At 34.3% G+C, this 20,536-nt stretch overlaps 1 long non-coding RNA gene across 2 annotated transcripts in view; it reads left to right on the forward strand.

The window, feature by feature from the left end:
* Positions 1 to 4,761: 4,761 nt before the first annotated feature.
* Positions 4,762 to 20,536, forward strand: part of LOC147581772 (uncharacterized) — a 74,750-nt gene continuing 58,975 nt past the window's right edge. For both annotated transcript variants that reach the window (XR_015249756.1, XR_015249757.1), the window contains exon 1: positions 4,762 to 5,398. This is a non-coding gene — a long non-coding RNA (uncharacterized LOC147581772). The remainder of the gene's footprint in view (positions 5,399 to 20,536) is intronic.

The raw sequence follows: 20,536 nt of genomic DNA on the forward strand, positions 1-20,536 counted from the left end.
AGGGAATGAATAAACAGTAGCAATAGCACCCACATCAGGAGGCTGTTGTGTAAGTGTCCTCAAAAGCACAGAAACACCATAAAATTTAAAAACAGACAGAGGCAATTCCAATTGTGGGAGTATTTTGTTTTCTGATGTTGGTGGTACAGGCAGAAGTGAGGTGCATTTATGTGGTTTCCTCTGGCAGATTAACTCATTCATTAACAGGCTAAAATGACTTGCTTTTGAACGTAGCAAATGAAGCTATGCGTAAAAAAGAATACAAGTAAAAAATAAGGGAAACTTATAGTAGGCCTACGGACTACTCTGATAAGGTTAATAATAAAGAAAACACTAATTCTTAGTGATTTGTACATGTTCCGGAAATAGAAATTTTCCTAATTCTTCCATGCTTTGTGGCCAACAGCTTACATAAGAATCAATGGCTTCAGAAACATTGACAAGACTTTAAAAACAAATGAGAGTCATTTGACAAGTAAAGCTATGAGTTATTTTAAACAACTACTGAAATCTCATATTAAAACTTAAGGGAAGGAATGGAAGAAAGAAAGGAAAGGAGGAAGGAGGGAAGGAAGGAAGGAAGGAAGGAAGGAAGGAAGGAAGGAAGGAAGGAAGGAAAGAAGATGAAAAGACTACAGAATCTCAGAAAAGGAAAAGTCATGTAGTTTTTAAGTAACTAATAATGCTAGCAGGTAAAAATATAGTCAGTAAAATGCTAAGAAAATATATAGTTCAATATATGGAAATTGTTCCATCCTCAAACAGTGTAATAAGGTGATATATTGATGGCATGCAACATATGCTGAAGAAATTTATGTGAAACACCTCTATATTGAAGATGATGAGTGAACAGATTTCCCCAGGAAATGTCTTGCATTCACAAGATTTGTAAATCATGGTTAAATTCAATAAAATATTTTCTGCTGTGAAAGCCAGTGGAAATAAATAATGACCAAGATATATTTAAAATGTGGCCTTCATATCTGGAAATAAAAATATGTGTCAGCATCTGTACAAATAGTACCACATCAATGATTGGTTTTATTAAGGGTTTCACTTCTCTTGCAAAAAACAAACAAAAAAACCCTCGCATCACATTTTTCACAGAGAGGTGCTATTGTCAAAAATTCTTGGAAGTGAAATATTTCTTGAGGATGTTACAAAATGGTTTTTTAAACAAAGATGAGTTCACTCAAGAGCACTTGAAGTACATGAAAACTTTGACCAAGAACATGTAAATCTTGTGCAGCACACAGAAATTTGGTAGCTTAGCCAAAGAAGAGTTCTCAATGAGGTGTTTGAGCTGAAAGGTAATTTGGAGAAGTCATTTTCATAAAAGTAACATCAGATTTGATGAGTATTTTGAAGATGAGGCATGACTACAGAAATTAGCTGACTCTCAGATATTTTTCATCACATGAACTTATGGAATAAGGACCCAGTGTCATGTGGAATATGTTTTGTCTTTGAATGACTACACTCATTGCTTTAAAAGGAAACAATCTTTGGGCAAATCATTCTGCAAAGGAAATGTTGAAGTGTTTCCGGTTTTTCGGTCTTGATAGGGAGGGAGAATATCAGAATATTCTAAATATTATTGAAAACCACCTGAAGAAGCTACATATCAAAATCGAAGAGAATCATGCCCTGCTTTTCAATACAAGTGAATGACTGGGAGAGGGACGTCTTATCTAAATCTTCTGTTCAATCAGACAGTGGATTTTAGCAAAGAGGAAGAACTTTGTGAGCTGAAGGGTCCTCATTCACTCGAGATGAGATTTGCTGATCTTTCCTAGACGAAGTCTGGATTTCTGTTCTGCCATTAGTATGAAAGCAGTAAACATTTTGCTGAAGTTTTCCGCAACTTGTATAGGCGAACAGGCTTTTTTATTTTCTTTTATTTTGTTTAGTAAGAATCATGAGCAAGGACAGAAATCATTTCATTTAACTTGAAAATGAAATCTGTGTGTGTTAACTCGAATTCGACCCCAATTGAGTACTTGTAGAGAAAAAGGAATTTCTTGTAGAGAAAAAGGAATAATTCATATTAATAAGTTTTAGTTCATTTTTATTTTTAGTTTCAAAAATAACTTTGAATTTATATATGCATCTATGAAAGGCTACACATGTCTATAATAATTTTGTACTGCTAAATTGCTACTTGAGCCCGAACATGTCCCTTAGTATAAAAATATTGATTGGCATATGACTTGTGTCAAATTTGCCACAGTCTATACATTTTAATTGAAGCTTCTTTGGTTTAGTTTTTGTAGTTCTGCTATTCAAAATGATAAAAAAAAATGTTATAAATAAAATTCAGGGGCGCCTGGGTGGAGCAGTCGGTTAAGCGTCCAACTTCAGCCAGGTCACGATCTCACGGTCCGTGAGTTCGAGCCCCGCGTCAGGCTCTGGGCTGATGGCTCAGAGCCTGGAGCCTGTTTCCGATTCTGTGTCTCCCTCTCTCTCTGACCCTCCCCCGTTCATGCTCTGTCTCTCTCCCAAAAATAAATAAACGTTGAAAAAAAAAAAATTAAAAAAAAAAATAAAATTCATTAAAATCAATTTATGATTTTTATATAAATTTATTCTCTTGAGTCTTTCAAAAAAATTAAATCCCATTTTGACTTACCATAGCCATTAACCAAAATGTGTTGTTTGCCTTATGCATTTATAAAATTTATGAAAAAGAAAGAAGTTAATAAAAAAATAACCATAAGTGCCTTGTGGGGGATGTTCTTGAAAAATTGACTAAAACCCACTTATTTAATATAAAAAATAGTCCAAAAGATACCATGTAACATATGTCATGTACCACAATAATCTTGTGGAGTAGAAATTTATAATATGACAATTAGGCCTATTTGGATGAGAAAAATGGATTTAAAATAGAAAATTTGTTTGAAAAACAAAAATTAAGAAAAAAAAAAAAACCTGAAGGTATTTTTACCAGCATTATTGACTTTCATTGGAATTGATGTCCATGGTGGGAATAGAGAATCATATAAATAAAGTATGCCAATAAACTGGCCAAAATAAACAGATTCACAGAAAAAAAAAATTCCCTTCACTATTATTATGGGGTTATAATCTCTATAATTTATTGATCACACTAATGCATATAGGCATTATAATTTTGTGCAAGGGCTAAAAATATTTAAATGGCTCCTTCAGGGTAAAAATATTGAAGGAAGCTGATATCCAATATGTAATATTTATTCTGAGCTTTAGTCATCTATGATTTTTTTCAATTAAAAATATTACTGAGGGGCGCCTGGGTGGCACAGTCGGTTAAGCGTCCGACTTCAGCCAGGTCACGATCTCGCGGTCCGTGAGTTCGAGCCCCGCGTCGGGCTCTGGGCTGATGGCTCAGAGCCTGGAGCCTGTTTCCGATTCTGTGTCTCCCTCTCTCTCTGCCCCTCCCCCGTTCATGCTCTGTCTCTCTCTGTCCCCAAAAAAATAAATAAACATTGAAAAAAAATTAAAAAAAAATATTACTGAGAAGGTAAAGCTCATGAATACATAATCAATATAGATAAATATATTACAGTAGAGTTATTTTTTTAATGTTGCATAGTATATACCCTCTTGCTGTATAAGAAATAAATTGTATTTTATTTTTTTAAGTGTATTTATTTTATTTTTGAGAGAGAGAGAGCACATGTGGGAGGAGCAGAGAGAGAGGGAGAAAGAGAATTTCAAGCAGACTTCTTGTTGTCACCACAGAGCTTGGCGTGGGGCTCAAACCCACGAACTGTGGATCATGACCTGATCTGAAACCACAAGTTGGACGCTTGATCTACTGAGTCACCCACAGGCCCCAGAAATGGATTTTAAACAATCTTACGTGGAAGACTAGTTAGCATTTCATAAGTCTATAATTTCTGAATGAGAAGGGGATCTATAACCTGTTGTAACAAAGATGAAAAGCTTCCAGAATCTCTTGTGTTAAAAATACACAATCAAACAAGTAAACAAATAGTACTTCAAAGTGTGAAATTCGCCTCAACACAAATAAGACCACATATGTTATTTTTGATCCATGAAATTAGAGGAAGAAATGCCAGTAGACACAGAAATCATGTTTGAAAGACAAATATTGCCTAAGATTTCACAAGGATTAAAAATAAAAACAAAAATAAGAAAGACCAGACAGGAAAGGGAGTGGGTTGTCTGAAATGGCACAGCTGTCTCCAGAGAAGTTGCAAGTTTTTCATTATCACACAGTCTTTAACAGCCAAAATGTGCATCTCAACATGAAAATCACACAGCCCTCTAAATACAGGATGGGAAGCAATTTCTCACTCCAAAACTCTGCCTTTGAAAAGCTACCTATTAAACAATTTGAGTTCTAGAAATAGAGAATGTGTGTTTGTTGTTGGCTCAGGCTCTGCTTTATTTCTCCAAGGTCAGACTTTAAAAAAAAAAAAAAAAAAAAAAAAGATTAAAGGGACACTGAGGTGACTCAGTTAAGCATCGTACTCTTGATTTTGGCTCAGGTCACAATCTCAGGTTTCGTGAGTTTGAGCCCCACATCAGGCTCTCTGCTGTCAGCAACAGAACCTGCTTCAGATCCTCTGTCTCCCGTTCTCTCTACACCCCTCTCTGGCTCATGCTGTCTCTCTGTCTTCCTCTCTCTCTGTCTCTCAAAAATAAACAAACATTTAACAAATAAAATTTTTAAAAGGCATTAAAATCAACATTACAGCCATGGAACTTGAAAATCTGTTACTATAAGAAAGTAGTATACATGAAAGAGAATCCTCATGTATAAATCCATATTAATTCTATTAAAATATGTACATAATTACATGGAACATAATTTTACAAGTTGTTTGAGAACCTATTTTATCTTTGTCTGGTAATTAATTCTTTGGAAGTACTACAGTCAGAGTTTTTTCCCCAATAAGAAAAGCTTCATCCATACATACCTACCACCTTTTCATTCTCATGGTTCCAGGTGACTATAAAAATCACATATGGCTGGTATTGTAGGATTAGAATATAAAGGGGTAGATACAATTTCCTTAGCCACATGGCTAATGAAAACTCCTTCCTCAAAATGAAATTATACTCCTCTTCCTCCAGTCTTAAAGTATTTCCTTGTTCAGTTGGTGTGAGTATCAACCACTAAAAGGCAAACGGGAGTGGAGGCAAACGGGAGTGGAAAAGTGAGAAATTTTGAAGAGAAAGAATAAAGGAAAAGGAAGAAATAAAAAATGGAGGGGAATATTTGCCCCCATTGTGACAAACGTCAACTAACAAGACTCTTTCCTTTAGGATTACTAACAACTACTCTTCATTTTTATTTTAGATGCTGTTTATTACTTGCATCCTGGTAACATGGTAATCCTAAAACTTCAAGAAATATTCTCCAAAATGCTGAATATGTCTGGAATTAGTAAGTAAAACCAAATGTTATAAATGTGTAGCTCATTATCATATAATTTGCGTAATAGTGAAGATCAAATCTGATGACGTGTATCCACATACCATTAAAATCTGCTATGATTAGCTTAACTATTACTAGTTTTAGTATCATTTCATGCCTATGGCACTATAAAGATGACCATAACGTATAAATATACTCTATTCATTTGAATGCCCTAATCAGAATAATGAAAACAACCCAAACTCAGTAGATTTACAGTGGGGGATAGGAGAGAATACTAAAAACTCTCAAGCAATAATGATGCATCTTAGTTTTTGAACATTTTATTAAGATACAATTTATGTACCATAATATTCACCCACTTAGCTGAACAATTCTATGGCTTTTAGGTATTTTTAGAGCTGCACACCATAACCATAATCTAATATTAAAACATTTTATTTATAACACAAAGAAATCTCATAACCATTTAACTGTTGCCCCTACAGAAACCCCAGGAAAAGACTAATATACTCTCTGTCTTTATAGATTTGTCTATTCTGGACATAGGATCATATAATAGATAGTTTCCCGTCAGCTGCTTCCACTTAGCATTATTTTTAGAGGTTTATCTATGTTGTAGACTGTTGTGCACTGTATTTTTTATTACTATATTCTTTATTATTATTAATATTATAAATTATTACTAAACATCCTTCCCTATCTATTTATGTGGATTATTTTCACTTTTTAGCTATTATGCATAATCCTGAATAACAGTTACCTTGAAGAATTAAACAATAGTAAATTGATAAATAGACATATGCTGGCCATCCTGGAACAGAACCTTGTTTCCCAAGAAAACTGTTACAAAGACACAAATCAAGGTTATATTAAGATATAGTTGAACTTTCACTTGATATGATCCAGTTTCTCATTTTATAAAGCATATGGACATAATGTTATTTGTCAAAGTCTTTATTTTCTTACCAATTATTTGGTGTTACACTGGACATCTGAGAATTTAACTTTTAGGCTAGAATCTAATATTTTTCTGAATCCTTGATTCTATTAATAGGGTCAAAGTATAATTTTCAAAAGTTAAAGACATTAAACTCATACAAATATAAAACCTGTGCGTGTCAAAGTTGTACTTTACTCATGAATGAGGGAACAATAAAATAGTAAAAGTGGTTCTAAGGGCATTTTAGAAACATAATTTATAGGCATTAGAAAAAGAAGAATGTTAGAATTAAGATTCTGTCAGATACTAAGCTAAGGGCAATAAAATCATAACCTTGGGGATTGTTACTTTTTTTCCACGACAAAAATCTTTAGGTTAACGAAACAAATCTGTTATCTTGACTTTAATCAGCATGTAAATAAAAAGTCAAACACTGGTAAATTTTCCTGTAGAATAAAATAATTCATGAAAATGCCATTGTAGGACATTAAAAAAACATCCTGACACATTTTCCACCCTTATCTATTTTCTGACTTTTGGAAAAATTTTCTTAATAACACTGTGCTACAGGAAGTTGGTAGATGTAGCAAATGTTAAAAACTTTGTTATTACTGAAAATATTTTTCATCTTTGTGTTGTATGTGTTTTGGTAATCACTGAAAGAGTAATATTGGGGCACCTGGGTGGCTAAGTTGGTTAAGTGACCAACTCTTGATTTCTGCTCAGGTCATGATCTCACTGTTCCTGGGATGGAAACCCACCTCTGGATCCACCCTGGGTGTGGAGCCTGCTTAAGATTCTCTCATTCTCTCTCTCTCTTTCTCTCTCTCTCTCTCTCTCTCCCTCTCTCTCTCTCCCTCTTCCCCCCGACCACCCATTTACACACATGCTTATATGCTTACACACGCTCTCACTCTCTCTCTCAAAAAAAAAAAAGAGTAATACCATATTACCTTGAGGAAAGCATAATTTTACTTGCTAAGTTTCCATGACTTTTTTATTTTCTAACTTTGTGTGTTTGAAAATGTTCCTTTTAATAGTTAAATTTAGTTAATATAATAGAAGGTTTGTCTTATCTATAGCTAAGCAACAAATCTTAGCATAAAAACAAACACATGAAACTACTGAATAAATTGGACCATGGCATGGGAAAATCTCTCTTAATGTTTTAATTGATCTCTCCATTATCCAGGGCATTATTAAAGACCTATCCTATCATGTCTATTTAACAAGAGAATCAGACAAAATTAATAACCTGTGAAAGTAAAATGCCAAGCATTTATTAAATCAAGGTACTATGTGTGGTTACTTTTATATTCCTGCCCTGAAGAATGATATAAAAAATTATAGGAAATTTTAAGATGCACACCTAAAGAGTTATTGATTTGGAAAGTACAACTGACAAATTATAGTTTGTAAGTCATATGGAGTCACATAAAAATCACATGGCATGAGCTACAGTCTCCTGTATGGAGGCACACTTCTCCACACAGGCTATGCTCTAATACTAATAGAAATTCCAAATACTGGCCCTGATCCATTCTCCACTTATCCTGAAATTAACAATAATGCAAGCAATAATGGTGATATCCATTGATTTAGCTAGTTTTCTGCTCTTTTTTTTATTTTTTTAATGTTTATTTATACTTGAGAGAGAGAGAGAGAGAGAGAGGGAGAAGAGGGGAGGGGCAGAGAGAGAGAGAGAGAGACAGAGACAGAGACAGAGACAGAATCTGAAGCAGGCTCCAGTCTCTGAGCTGTTAGCACAGAGCCCAACCTGGGGCTCAAACTCATGAACTGTGAGATTATGACCTGAGCTGAAGTTAGATGCTCAACCAGTTGAGCCACCCAGGCGCCTGGCTAGTTTTCCTTTTCTTAAATTGACAGGCCTACCCAACTATATTTAGCAGAGGAAGTAAACTTACTCTTTAGACTCCTCAGCTATTCTGACAACTTCATTCATTTGACTACAAACCTTTTTTAAGTAAACTTGAACAAAAAGCCAATTCCTCATGAAAAGAACTGCAAAAGAAAGTCTTGGAGCAACACATGTAACTTACTCTTCCAGCAGCCAGACAAATAGACACATAGCAATTAGTCCCCAAGGAAATTAGACATTACTTATATATGGGGCTGCTGATGTACCATCCAGAATAGACAGTAGAAGCCTGTGCTTAAACTGATGTTATTTAATGAAAAATCATATATTTAATATGGAGACACACTGTGTCAGAATTAAATAGAAGCTATAATTTTATTACCTTACTTTTCCCCCCTTTTTACAGTGGTTTTAGGGAATTATAATTTCCTCAATTCCTTTTTTTACCCCAAAGTAATAGATTTATATTAAAAATGAAAAAAAAAGGTGTGAAAGGTTATATTTTTCTCCCTTTGGTACCACCATTTTGTTGCTACTGAGGGACTATAGAAGAGGGTGGCTACTACTGTTTCATTAAACCAGGATCTCTGTGAAGTTCAGCTGCAGAACATGTGTTCTACTTTTCTTTTGAAAATGTGCTCTATTAAAACCACATTCTTTTGCCAGTCCAAATTCATGAAAGTCTACATGTCTCTGTTTGAATTATCCAAATTCTGCCTGTGAGGCAAAGGATGTAAAGTAAAAATGACGAAGCCACAACACAACAGTCTTGAAAGTTGCCAGTTGTTGTATGGCTGATTGAGATTCGGCAACTGCACCAGTTGAGAAAAGAGCCAAGACAGGTGATAGTGACCAGTATACAGCTGTGTGGAGCCAGCACTCATAGGCTGGCGCCTGTTAAAGGCTTGAAAGAGCCTTCCAGTAATTTTATTGGCCTCAAAACTGGAAGTGGCATCTTGTATTCTTCAATAGAATCCGGAATTGAGGCCTGATGAAGGACTTATTACAAATAAATAATGATATAATATAAAGAATAATACCATACAATTATAATATAATAATAAATAAAATAATTTGTCCCTATCACAGGTAATCTTTCCAATCCCCCAGAACAAATGGGAAGAGAAATAACTATCATGTCTAATCAGAAATAACTTGCAATTTCAAACAACTATTTATCAGGACCTCTTGAAATAAGACATTCTAATCCTGGAAATTTACAAAAGATGCAATGAGAGAGCATCTACACTACTTTCTGATAGAAAAATTACACAGGTAGAGTAAAATTGAGTACTTTTTCAGTGGTATAAAATATGTTTGGTCAAGGGTCTGTGGTAGCGGTGGTGGAAAGATGTGGCAGGAAATGAAAGGGAAAAGGTAGATTGCTACCAGATCACAGGATTTTTGCTTTCCTGAAAATTTTGGAATTATTTCTGGGAAGTCAGAAGGATTTTTGAAAAGGGGAAATTACATGATCTAAACTATATTTCAGGAACATAACTGTTGTGCAAGGAAGAATAAACCACTAGCAATATTTCAGTCAAATGGGCACTCTTTCTCGTAAGCAGCATTGCAAATCGCTAAGGCAGTTCAGCTCGACTACTGAAAATAAGGAAAGCATTAAAAAGTTGTGGGTAGGTCCCATCTGAAGAGAGGATTAAACTATCAAAGGAAAACAAAAGGTTCTAAAAGCTTTGATCTAAAGAATGATTTTAGATCATTCTCACAATGTCCCAGAGATCAATTAATGCAATTCCCCAAGAAAACTCAGAACAGACCTGGCAATCTCCCGGGAGTTTTGGAACTTTCACCCTCTGGAGTTTTGGAACCAGCCAGATTAGAATCTATACCTGTGCATATGGACATCTGTGATGCCAAAGTCATCTTTACCATACATTTTCACATTCTACAAGCTTAACAACTAGTAAAAATATAAAGTTTAAAGACAATACCTCTTCAAAGTCACATTTAATTGTTAAACATTTATGTAAGCTGGGAATTGAGTAGGCCACCTGGCAATTTTACAAGGTGAAAAAATGCTTTACTCAAAATGACAGTTTTTGCTTCTATTTCCCTGGTGTGAGAGTTCACTAATTATTTGCCACTGTAAGTAAGTTTCACAGTGTTAAGAAACTGAATTTAAGATTATTATTGTTCATGTTGGACATTCAGAATCATCCCTGAAGTATTTGTAATTTCAAACACATTTGTTATACCAGTGTGAAACATTGTTTATTCATGGCACTATATGTATTAGTTAGGTAATCTTTAATTTTAGATTAAAAAAGCCAAAAAAAAAAAAAGCATATAAAAGTGCACTTTAGAAGCCAAGTGGACAATGACTTGAAAAGAAGTTAATTTCAAAGATTTCAAGTAAACTAACAGTTACAAAAATGTCAGAAATACTAACTAAACCAGAGTGACAACACTTTTGTTCTAAAAGTAGAATATTTAAACCAAGGCTGATCCTTAGATGGCACAATTTGAAAAAATAAGTTAACAAGACACAAAATGGATTTCTAATACTATTAAAATTGCTCTAAATTCTAGCTATGAGAGTTAGAAACAGGATGGTAATAAACGTTGGATCGTTCAAGTTGTCCCAGTGTAATTAACAGTTTTTGCTTTCACTGTCAAAGGCATCCCAGTTTGAATAAGAAACTATATGAACACCTGAGTCATAACACATCCCTGAAAATTATCTTAATTATCCAGGAAGTGAAATGTAATTGAAGAAATAGGCTTATCAAAATTGATTTTCAGTAGAAGCGGAAATTTTAAAAATATATGTATTTTATTAAAACCTGACTAAAAAACCCAACATATACATGCAACCATAATTTGGTATTTCTTTATTTACAAATAAGGGCATTCAGTGTTATAAAACTACTTTAAGGATCACTTAGCTGCCTCTTACAAGTTTAATATGCTGAAATCAGCACATTTTTCATTAGCTATGTGTTGTCTGATATTGTAATTTTGCACCAGTTTTCTTTTGAGTAGGTTTTGTATGTTCCATGGCTTTTCATCTCCCCCCCCCCGCCTCAATCTCTTTCTATAAATTAAAAGACTAGGGGCGCCTGGGTGGCGCAGTCGGTTAAGCGTCCGACTTCAGCCAGGTCACGATCTCGCGGTCCGTGAGTTCGAGCCCCGCATCGGCTCTGGGCTGATGGCTCGGAGCCTGGAGCCTGTTTCCGATTCTGTGTCTCCCTCTCTCTCTGCCCCTCGCCCGTTCATGCTCTGTCTCTCTCTGTCCCAAAAATAAATAAAACGTTGAAAAAAGAAAAAAAATTTAAAAAAAAAATAAATAAAAATAAAATAAAATAAATAAATAAATTAAAAGACTAAACAAAATACCCTTGAAGTATTCAGATAGATTTTTATTTCAGTAATCTACTATTCTCTGTATATCTATGGATTAATCATCTATAATTTTTATATTTATTTATATATTTCTACTCAGTACTATGATTTTTTTTTCAGTTTCATCTACCATTTTTTCCATGGTATGCCTTCTATTGCATTGAGAAAGTTTCCACATTTACTTCCTTCAGATAATTTTGAAATAACAGACTTGATTTTTATCATATTCTGAATATTGTTTTAAACATAATTAGCGTCACCTAACAAATGTGCATTACTGTAGCACGTTTACCTACTTCTAAAATTCCCTGTCCTCACATTCATCTATTTACATGGTATAAAGCCTTGAGTTTAAACCTTTTTTAGCCAAACTCGAAAATAATAATTTTAATATTTAACAGTTGTATTTACTAATATTTAATCAATTACTTTGATCAACTTCCCTACATTTCTTTCATACCATAACTGGATTTTACTTTTTCCTTCTAAAATAAATTATTTTAAAGTCATAGTGTGTTTTTTAAGCTTCAAAATCTTTATGTAGTCTAAAACTAGTCTTATTTTGCTTTCACCTTGAATGATATGGTATGTCCACTAAATATTAAACTTTAACTTGACTATGATTTACCTTCAGTACTCTGAAGATGTCACCATCGGTGGTACAAAGTGTACTATATGTTTCCATCATGAATTTTTCAATTTACTCTCTTATCTTTATTTTTCAGTTTCAATCTGTTGTGACCAGATATAAGGTTTTATATATATATATATATATATTTTTTTTTTTTTTTTTTTTTTCCTTACAACTTGCATTGAATTTTGTATCTGGGAAATTTTATCAATTCTGAAAACATCTTGGTGATTCTTCAAATATTGACTGTGTTATTTTTATTCATTTGAATCGCTTTTATATCTCTGGTGGGGATTCTGAAACAACGCATCGTGTTACATATATAAAAATTTCTTTATGCTGGTTTGGAGTTGACTTTCTTATATGTAGGTCACACAAGGCTGATACTGACTATATTTAGAATTTTCCTTTCAGTAAACAATTGTTATGGAAAACATTTCTAATTTAGTAATTTATTCTTTCACATATTTACCATTCTTATTTATGACTGCTTATTTTTGTTTCATGCATTTATTTGTGTTGAGTATATCACTTTTTTTGAGCATCCCGGCACTAATTATTTCAAATTCTCAGACTGATTATAACATTGATTTCTCCTGGAGTGAATGTGTATTTGGTTGTTTAATTTGATACCCTATCATTTATTATTTAATTGTTTGAATGATCTAATAATGCAGATTGTAAGTACGTTTTGAACTGTAAGTACTTTGGTAGGAAAGTTTTAGCGATTTTGATTTTGTTTTGTTATTGGTATGTATGCATGTATATGCATTTGCTTGCTTTTCTTTGATTTTTTATTTTATTATTTTTCACCTCTTCAGCAATCCTGTTATTTTGAAGTTGCTTCCTTCTAATCCAGATAAGATGCAGTTATTAAAATAGAGTTTGACAATTTATATTTTTATAAATACATCCAGCCTATCAGAGATCCAATCACAGAGTCAGATGACGACTTGGCTCAGTAGTAGGTTGAAAGTTGTGGTTTTTGTCCCTATTTCCTTAGGTCAGGAGCTTTATAATGCTGCTGTGGTATCATAATGCCATATCCCAAGCAGCAAGTCAACAGCCATTTGTTTCAGCCCCCTTTCACAATAGAGGGGAAGGGGATCTATTTCTTCCTAGTCCCACGCTTTAACCCCGAGAGGGAACAGGGAGAACCAAGTCACAGAGGGCAATCTTAGTACTTTTCTTTTCAGGAGCCCCACCTCCTTGCTTCCACTCCCATCTTCCAATTGTTCAGCTGGCCAGTGGCATACACCATAACAACTTTGCAATTCTGGGGACTCACTTCCCATGTATGAAAATATTTATCACGTCATTGGATCTCAGCTACTATATATGAATACATGGTATATATGTCCAATACTTGTGTGAACATATATATTTGGTAGTTTTGGATTAATGGGTCTATTTAAAACTCATTGCATCTTTTGGGGCACCTAGCTGGCTCAGTCAGAAGAGCATGTGACTGTTGATCTCAGGGCTGTGCATTGGAGCCCCACATTGAGTGTAGAGATTACTTAAAAATAAAATCTTAAAAAAAAAGCAAAAAACAAAAAAAATAACTCATTGTATCTTTTGACCAGTCGTTCATATTTTCAATGAGAGAATTAGTGAAAAACTTACTTATGATTTCTATAATATCTCCATGATAAACTAAAGCCCACTCACACTGTAAAAGCTGAGAGATCTGTTTTATCATTTTTTAAATATCTTTATTATTATACATATAAAATAACTAAAAAATAGAAAAACTTAAACATTTATAAAATAATATAAAATGCTATTTAGCCCTTTCGATCAAAGGATATTTTGAAGGTACTCAAAAGTTCTAGCTTTTAATTCAGTACTGAATTCTTCAAAATTTTAAGATGTGACTAGACTTGACCTCTATTTTGGGATCTTTAAATAATGGATTAGAAGTATCTTATCATTGTTCTATCATGTCTAATTCTAAGAGAAACTATCCCATAACTAACACTTACAGAGGGCTTATTTTGTCCCAGGCTTTGTTGTATGCATTTTACAAATATTGACTTGATTAGTCGTCACACTTCCTATGAGGTAATTACTATTTCTGAGTGTTCAGAAAAGCTTAAGGCACAGAGAGATAGTTACTTAATGATAGCATAGTATGTAATAAATGACACAGTCAGAATCTGACTCTTGGCAGTCTGACTCCAAAAGAAGATTCTATGTAGTTTTGCTCATTTGACTTTCAAAGTAGACATCATTAGTTACCACATGATAATGACTGACTTCTTGTCTTTGTCTGGTTATGAATGAGCTGTTTGACTTCTGCATTTTTTTCCCTCCCCAAATGGCCTTTCTTCATTATCAAATGAAGCTGCCTAGCTATACAACTGATTTGCAGACCTTTGAAGATATCTGCTTTTGTATTTGACATGGTGTATTTTAATGATATATAGCCTTAAACATACTGGCTACAGATGACTCAGTGTAAAAAAATGCATAATAAATTTTAATTCCTGATATATGTTGTAGAACAATTATCTACACATGAAAACCAGCCAACCATATTTCTGGTATAATTCTGACTATAGATTACTGTAAACAAACAGATTCTAAATTGTGACAAAGAGTACATTAGTACACTGTATTTGACATTGAGGGTTTTTTAAGTTTATTTCTTTATTTTGAGAGAGAGAGAAAGAGAGAGAGAGAGAGAGAATCCCAAGCAGGCTCTGCACTGCCAGCATAGAGCCTGATGCGGACCCACAAACCATGAGATCATGACCTGAGCCCAAATCAAGAGTTGGTCACTTAACTGACTGAGCCACCCAGGTGCCCAAACATTGAGGATTTAAAAGCCAAAGTGAAATTATTACCGACACATTCATTACCAAAGTTCAAAAAAAAAAAAACAAAACCAAGAATCAACAAAACCAACTTAATCTTTGGAGCTCAGTAGATGTGGCCCAATATAAGTGGTTTTATTCCTCTGCTATAGAAAGGAAAAAGAAAAAAAAAAGTTCCTACTATTTTGCCATATCGTTTAAATTTCACATTTCCATTTACTGTCCTCATTAATGTCTATGTGGAGAACATTCATGATTTCATTTTACTTTGAACAGCTTTGCTTCCTTTGCTCTCACTGGACTTTAGTCAGACCACCCTTTCATTAAATAGTTCAGTAATTAATCCACTTATTAGTTATAGACTCTTAGAGTAAATCTATATAGAAGCAATATTGTTTAGGAAAGGGAAATATTGTGTAAATTGCAACAAGGGGCTTCCTAATTTAAATGAAACAAATAAGTTGTGTGTGTGTGTGTGCGCGCGCGCGTGTGTGTGTGTGTGTGTGTTTGGACGTGTGTGTGTGTGTGTGTGTGTGTGTGTATACACAGTCAGGACCTTAACTTGAGAACACGTGATATTGAAAAATGTATTTATGTGTTTTTTGAACTCAAAATGAATTTTTCCTTAAAATAATATGATTAGATTTCTAGGTTAGCCTAATATAGACTTCCTGTATTATAGAAATATATAACCTGACTGATGAATTTTAGGATTTGAGAACCACGAGGAAGGAAGATGGGGAAAGTAGAGTCCAGTACAATACAAGTCAAAATATTGTGACAGGTGAACTTTTTCTTTAGGCTGACATCATTTCTGTATGACTTCCTGTCTCTGGTGCACATCTCCTCACGTGCATAGAAGTAGGTCCATTGAATGTGGAAACCGTTGTAGCACTAAATGAGGGATAATGAGTAAATATCCATTCCTTAATTTGCAAAGGGATAAAGATCATAGACTCTGGAACCTGATTTCTGGGGCCCAAATTTTGTTTTTTTCCCCAGTAAGTTTTGTGACCTTAAGCAATTTACTCAATCATCCTGTGTCTTATTTTACTCATTTGTAAATAGTACCACTAACTAGCTAATAACTAGCTCATATAGTCTCTATGAAAATAGACTGGATCGTGTATTTAAAACTTTTGGAACAATGACTGACAAAACACAAGTGGTATAGAATTTTAGCTATTAGTATTAATATTGTTATTATTAATAAAAAACACAAACATGTATTAGAGTGTCAATTTTGTGTTAAACACTATAACAGAGGATAAACATGTAAGATAAATAAGAACAGTTCCTGCACCAAAGAGTTTCAGGTGAGAGAAAACAGAGATTGGTTCATTTTAAAGATGACAAAATAAGGATACCAGGAGAAAATTTTATGGAAAGATATTTAAAGAAGGTGTGAATGTTTCAATTCTAAAGTACCTGCGTTGAAGACAAACGTGACTATCCAGACATTGAAGGTGTGAGTAATTGCAAGCAACCAAAGATTAAAAAATCAATTTAGATATTGAGAGATGCACACAGAAGGTGGCATTTAAGATTTTATTTTTTAAAGTTTATTTTTGAGAGAGAAAGACAGAGCATGAGTGTGGGGAGCTGGGTGGTGCAGAGAGAGAGGGAGACACAGAATCCAAACCAGGCTCCAGACTCCAAGATATCAGCAAAGAGCCCAATGCAGGTCTTGAACTCACAAACCTTGAGATCATGACCTGAGCCAAAGTGGGACACTTAACCAACTAAGCCACACAGGCGCCCCAGAAGATGGCATTTTAAATGTTAAGCAACAGGTATTAGGATCACAGTTCGAGGGAAAGGAGTCCAAGCACCAAAAGACTTTGAAGTAAAACAAGAAGCAAGCGTTAAGAAACCAGAAAACTGAGAGAAGCAAACCCCTCTTGGAGCAACTAGAAGCCAACGTGGCAAGACTAACCAAATGCAATTATTGAGCTACTTTCTCTAGATGTGAATCATTCTCTATGATGAGGGACATGCCTAGTCTCAGAATCTGGGAGTATAGTGTAGAAGTGGGAGAGTTTAGAGAAAATTCACAACTGACATAAGAACACTTGGCCCAAAACTAACAGGTATACAATCTTCCTGAACAATACATTGTCTATTGACAACATATAATTGTACTAAAACATTTTTTAGTCTCTGAACAGAGAAAGAACAAGTGAGGGAAAGAGTTTTAAAGTATTGTATAAGCCATACATATATTACCTAATTACCATATGACCATGGCCACAAACATAAATATACTGGAAAACTGCAATACGGGACTGAAATATTAGGGTGTGCCAATATATTGTAGGTCCTCACTGTACTGCTTCAATGCTACACTAGGTTCAAGACATTCTCAAGCCTCTTTATTCCTCTAAAATGCTTGAAGTATAGCAGGAAATTAGTCAATGTGAATTGATGAATAACATGGGGACTGGCCAAATTAAACCACATTAATCTGGGAAAGATTGTCAACACCTGACTCCTCATAGAGCTATTTGCATTTTCCAAAGAAGAGCTTGTTGATCCCAAATTAATGTCTAAATGGTAGAATTTCAAGTAATGTGGCAAGTTTTACATGAAAAAAGAAAAAGTGAAAAAAATAAAATGGAACAATTATGCATGGGAGTTTAAACAAGAGATTTGGCACTTTTCCTGTTTGACAGTTCCTTTGTTTCTTCCAAACCTGAGCACAAATGTTCTTTCAGAACTTCATGATTTATTTTGGCTTGTATCTCATTTCATAGCCATTCTTACGCTATTTACAGGAGTGGGGATGGAGGTAATTGGTCAAGAGTAGCTTTATATGTATGGGTAAAAATCGCTTTACATATTAGACAGGGTGCCTGGGTGGCTCAGTCAGTTGGGTGTGGGACTCTTGATTTCAGCTCAGGGGTCATGATTCCAAGGTCGTGGGATGGAGCCCTGATGGAGCCCTGCATCCAGCTCCATGCTGAACATGGAGCCTGCCTAGGATTCTCTCTATCGGCCCCTCTCCCCTACCTGTGCATGTGTACACACACGTACACACTCTAAGTAAGTAAATAAATAAATAAATTGCTTTACATATTGGAAGTGAGAGCTTATTTGTATTAAGAGAAATATTGGAAATATTAGATATGAAATAATAACAAAATTAATCTACAGGATGGCAGTTCTGATCTAAATATTTGGCTCATTTAATAATAGACATAGTTTACCAAACTGATCAGCATTTTTTCTCCAGATAAATTTAAGCAATGAAAGATCTTTCACCTGAAATGTTATTTCCCTGGAACTTATATCTTCTTAAATGCTCTAAAAGTAAGACATCTAACATAGTTAATATGTAACGAATATGTTGCAGTTCAGGAGTATGTCAACACTATACACTTTTAAAACACCTTAATTAGGTTTTTAAACGCTTCAGCCTATGGGCGCCTGGGTGGCTCAGTCGTTAAGCGTCCGACTTCGGTTCAGGTTATGATCTCGCGGTCCCTGAGTTCGAGTCCCGCATCGGGCTGTGTGCTGATCGCTCAGAGCCTGAAACCTGCTTCAGATTCTGTGTCACCCTCTCTCTCTGACCCTCCCCTGTTCATGCTCTGTCTCTCCCTGTCTCAAAAATAAATAAAACGTCAAAGAAAAAAACAACAAACAACTCTTCAGCCTATATTCTACGTGTAAGATGCTAATTGTTAAATGATACATTCTAGAATTCCCTCAACTAGGTGATTTCTAGAATTTTAGATTGGGTTTATTGGCAAAATATGGATCAACATGAGATTTTTTATTTTTTCATTGTTTAATCTGGACAGAGAGTCAAAAAAAAAAACTCTACCAATTAATAATTTTATTTTTGAAAAAAAATTTTAACATTTACTTATTTTTGAGAGACAGAAAGAGACAGCATGATCAGGGGAGGGGCGGAGAGAGAGAGAGGGGGAGACCAGAATCTGAAGCAGGTTTCAGGCTCCGAGATGTCAGCACAGAGCCCAACGCGGGGCTTGAACCTGAACCATGAGATCATTATCTGAGCTGAGGTCAGACGCCTAACCAACTGAGCCACCCAGGCACTCCATAACTAATTTTATTTTAAAAATATAAGTAATTTTTCAACAAAAGAAATTAAAATCCCATAAAGTAGGAATTATAAAAATCATTGCTTTTTCTAATATAATGGATATTGTCCTATAATAAACTCACTTAATATAAAAATTCATTCTGTTTTAATAGCATTGCAGACAACACATGGGAACAACATTCCTCTTCCACCGAAAGCAATGAAAAAATTAACGTGATTCTAGTTAATTTTAGCTCTATCCCTACACAAATAATCTGGTATTGACCTTGTTAATAAAATAAAATGTATCTTTGGGTTACTGAAATAAATTTTTGAAATATACATTTTTTTTTTTTAGCAAGGGAGATGTTATTTCTGAGGAGCTATTTGCATGGTACTTTTATTGTTAAAATGATTTATAATTGCTTATTTAAATTATTCTGGTGCCATTAACTATCATCTTTGGTGCTACATACAAAAACAAAACTGAGATATATCTGAAAAATATGTACTTTTCCACTTTATTAGCATCTGTAAAACACATTATCATAGATTTATTATTAACTCATTAGAAAGAATTCTAAACATGGAGTTATGATTTTACTCTAGATATTTACAGTATGCATATCATAGCTCTAGTAATATAAAATATAAAGTAACTAGGGATATTAGCATGGAAAAATATACAGCTATATATGCCTTATGTGTAAAAGTAAACCAAATATAACTTTTATCATGTGGTAAACAATTTCATGTTTACACTAGATATATACCATGAGTCATTTGGATCAACTTCTTGAGGCATTTAAGAATTTCAAAAGATGGATAATTAGTGGAAAGAACACAGCTAATTCAAAGGAGAGGTAATGTTGAATAAATGTCTTAATCTAAGGAAGCTTTAAGTGACCTCAAGCAAACATGTAGTTAGCCTGGTCAAAGTGAAAGGTAGAAAAGATAAGTAACAAGGGAACAAAGGTGTCACTGGAAATAGCACAGAAAATTCACCGGAGAAGAGAATTAAGTGGAGAGAAGGTTGAAATGTTCAAATGAGAAATGAATAGTATTTGACCTAATCCTATCTTTATAGATTGGAGAGTGTATTATGTTTCTTGGAGATTCCACAAAAAAATTACCACATACCTGGTGACTTATACAAACAGAAATTTATTCCCTCACAGTTCTAGAGGCTAGATGTCTACAGGGCCACACTCCCACCCAAAGCTCTAGGAGAAAATTATTTCTTTCCTTTCTTAGCTCCAGGGGGCTCCATCAGCTGGTAGTAAGTAGCATTACTCAAATATCTCCACCTCATCTTCACCCAGGCTTCTTGTGTCCTCTGTGTATTCTTTTCTGTCTCTTATAAGGACTCTTTAGATTTAGGACCTATCCTAATTCAGCATGCTCTCATCTCTATTCATTCCTTAATTCCATCTACAAAGACTACATGTAAGTAGTCACATTCTGAGA

The sequence above is a fragment of the Puma concolor genome, chromosome B1, assembly GCF_028749965.1.
Source record: "Puma concolor isolate L17-30 chromosome B1, mPumCon1.1.hap2, whole genome shotgun sequence".
Taxonomy (NCBI): domain Eukaryota; kingdom Metazoa; phylum Chordata; class Mammalia; order Carnivora; family Felidae; genus Puma; species Puma concolor.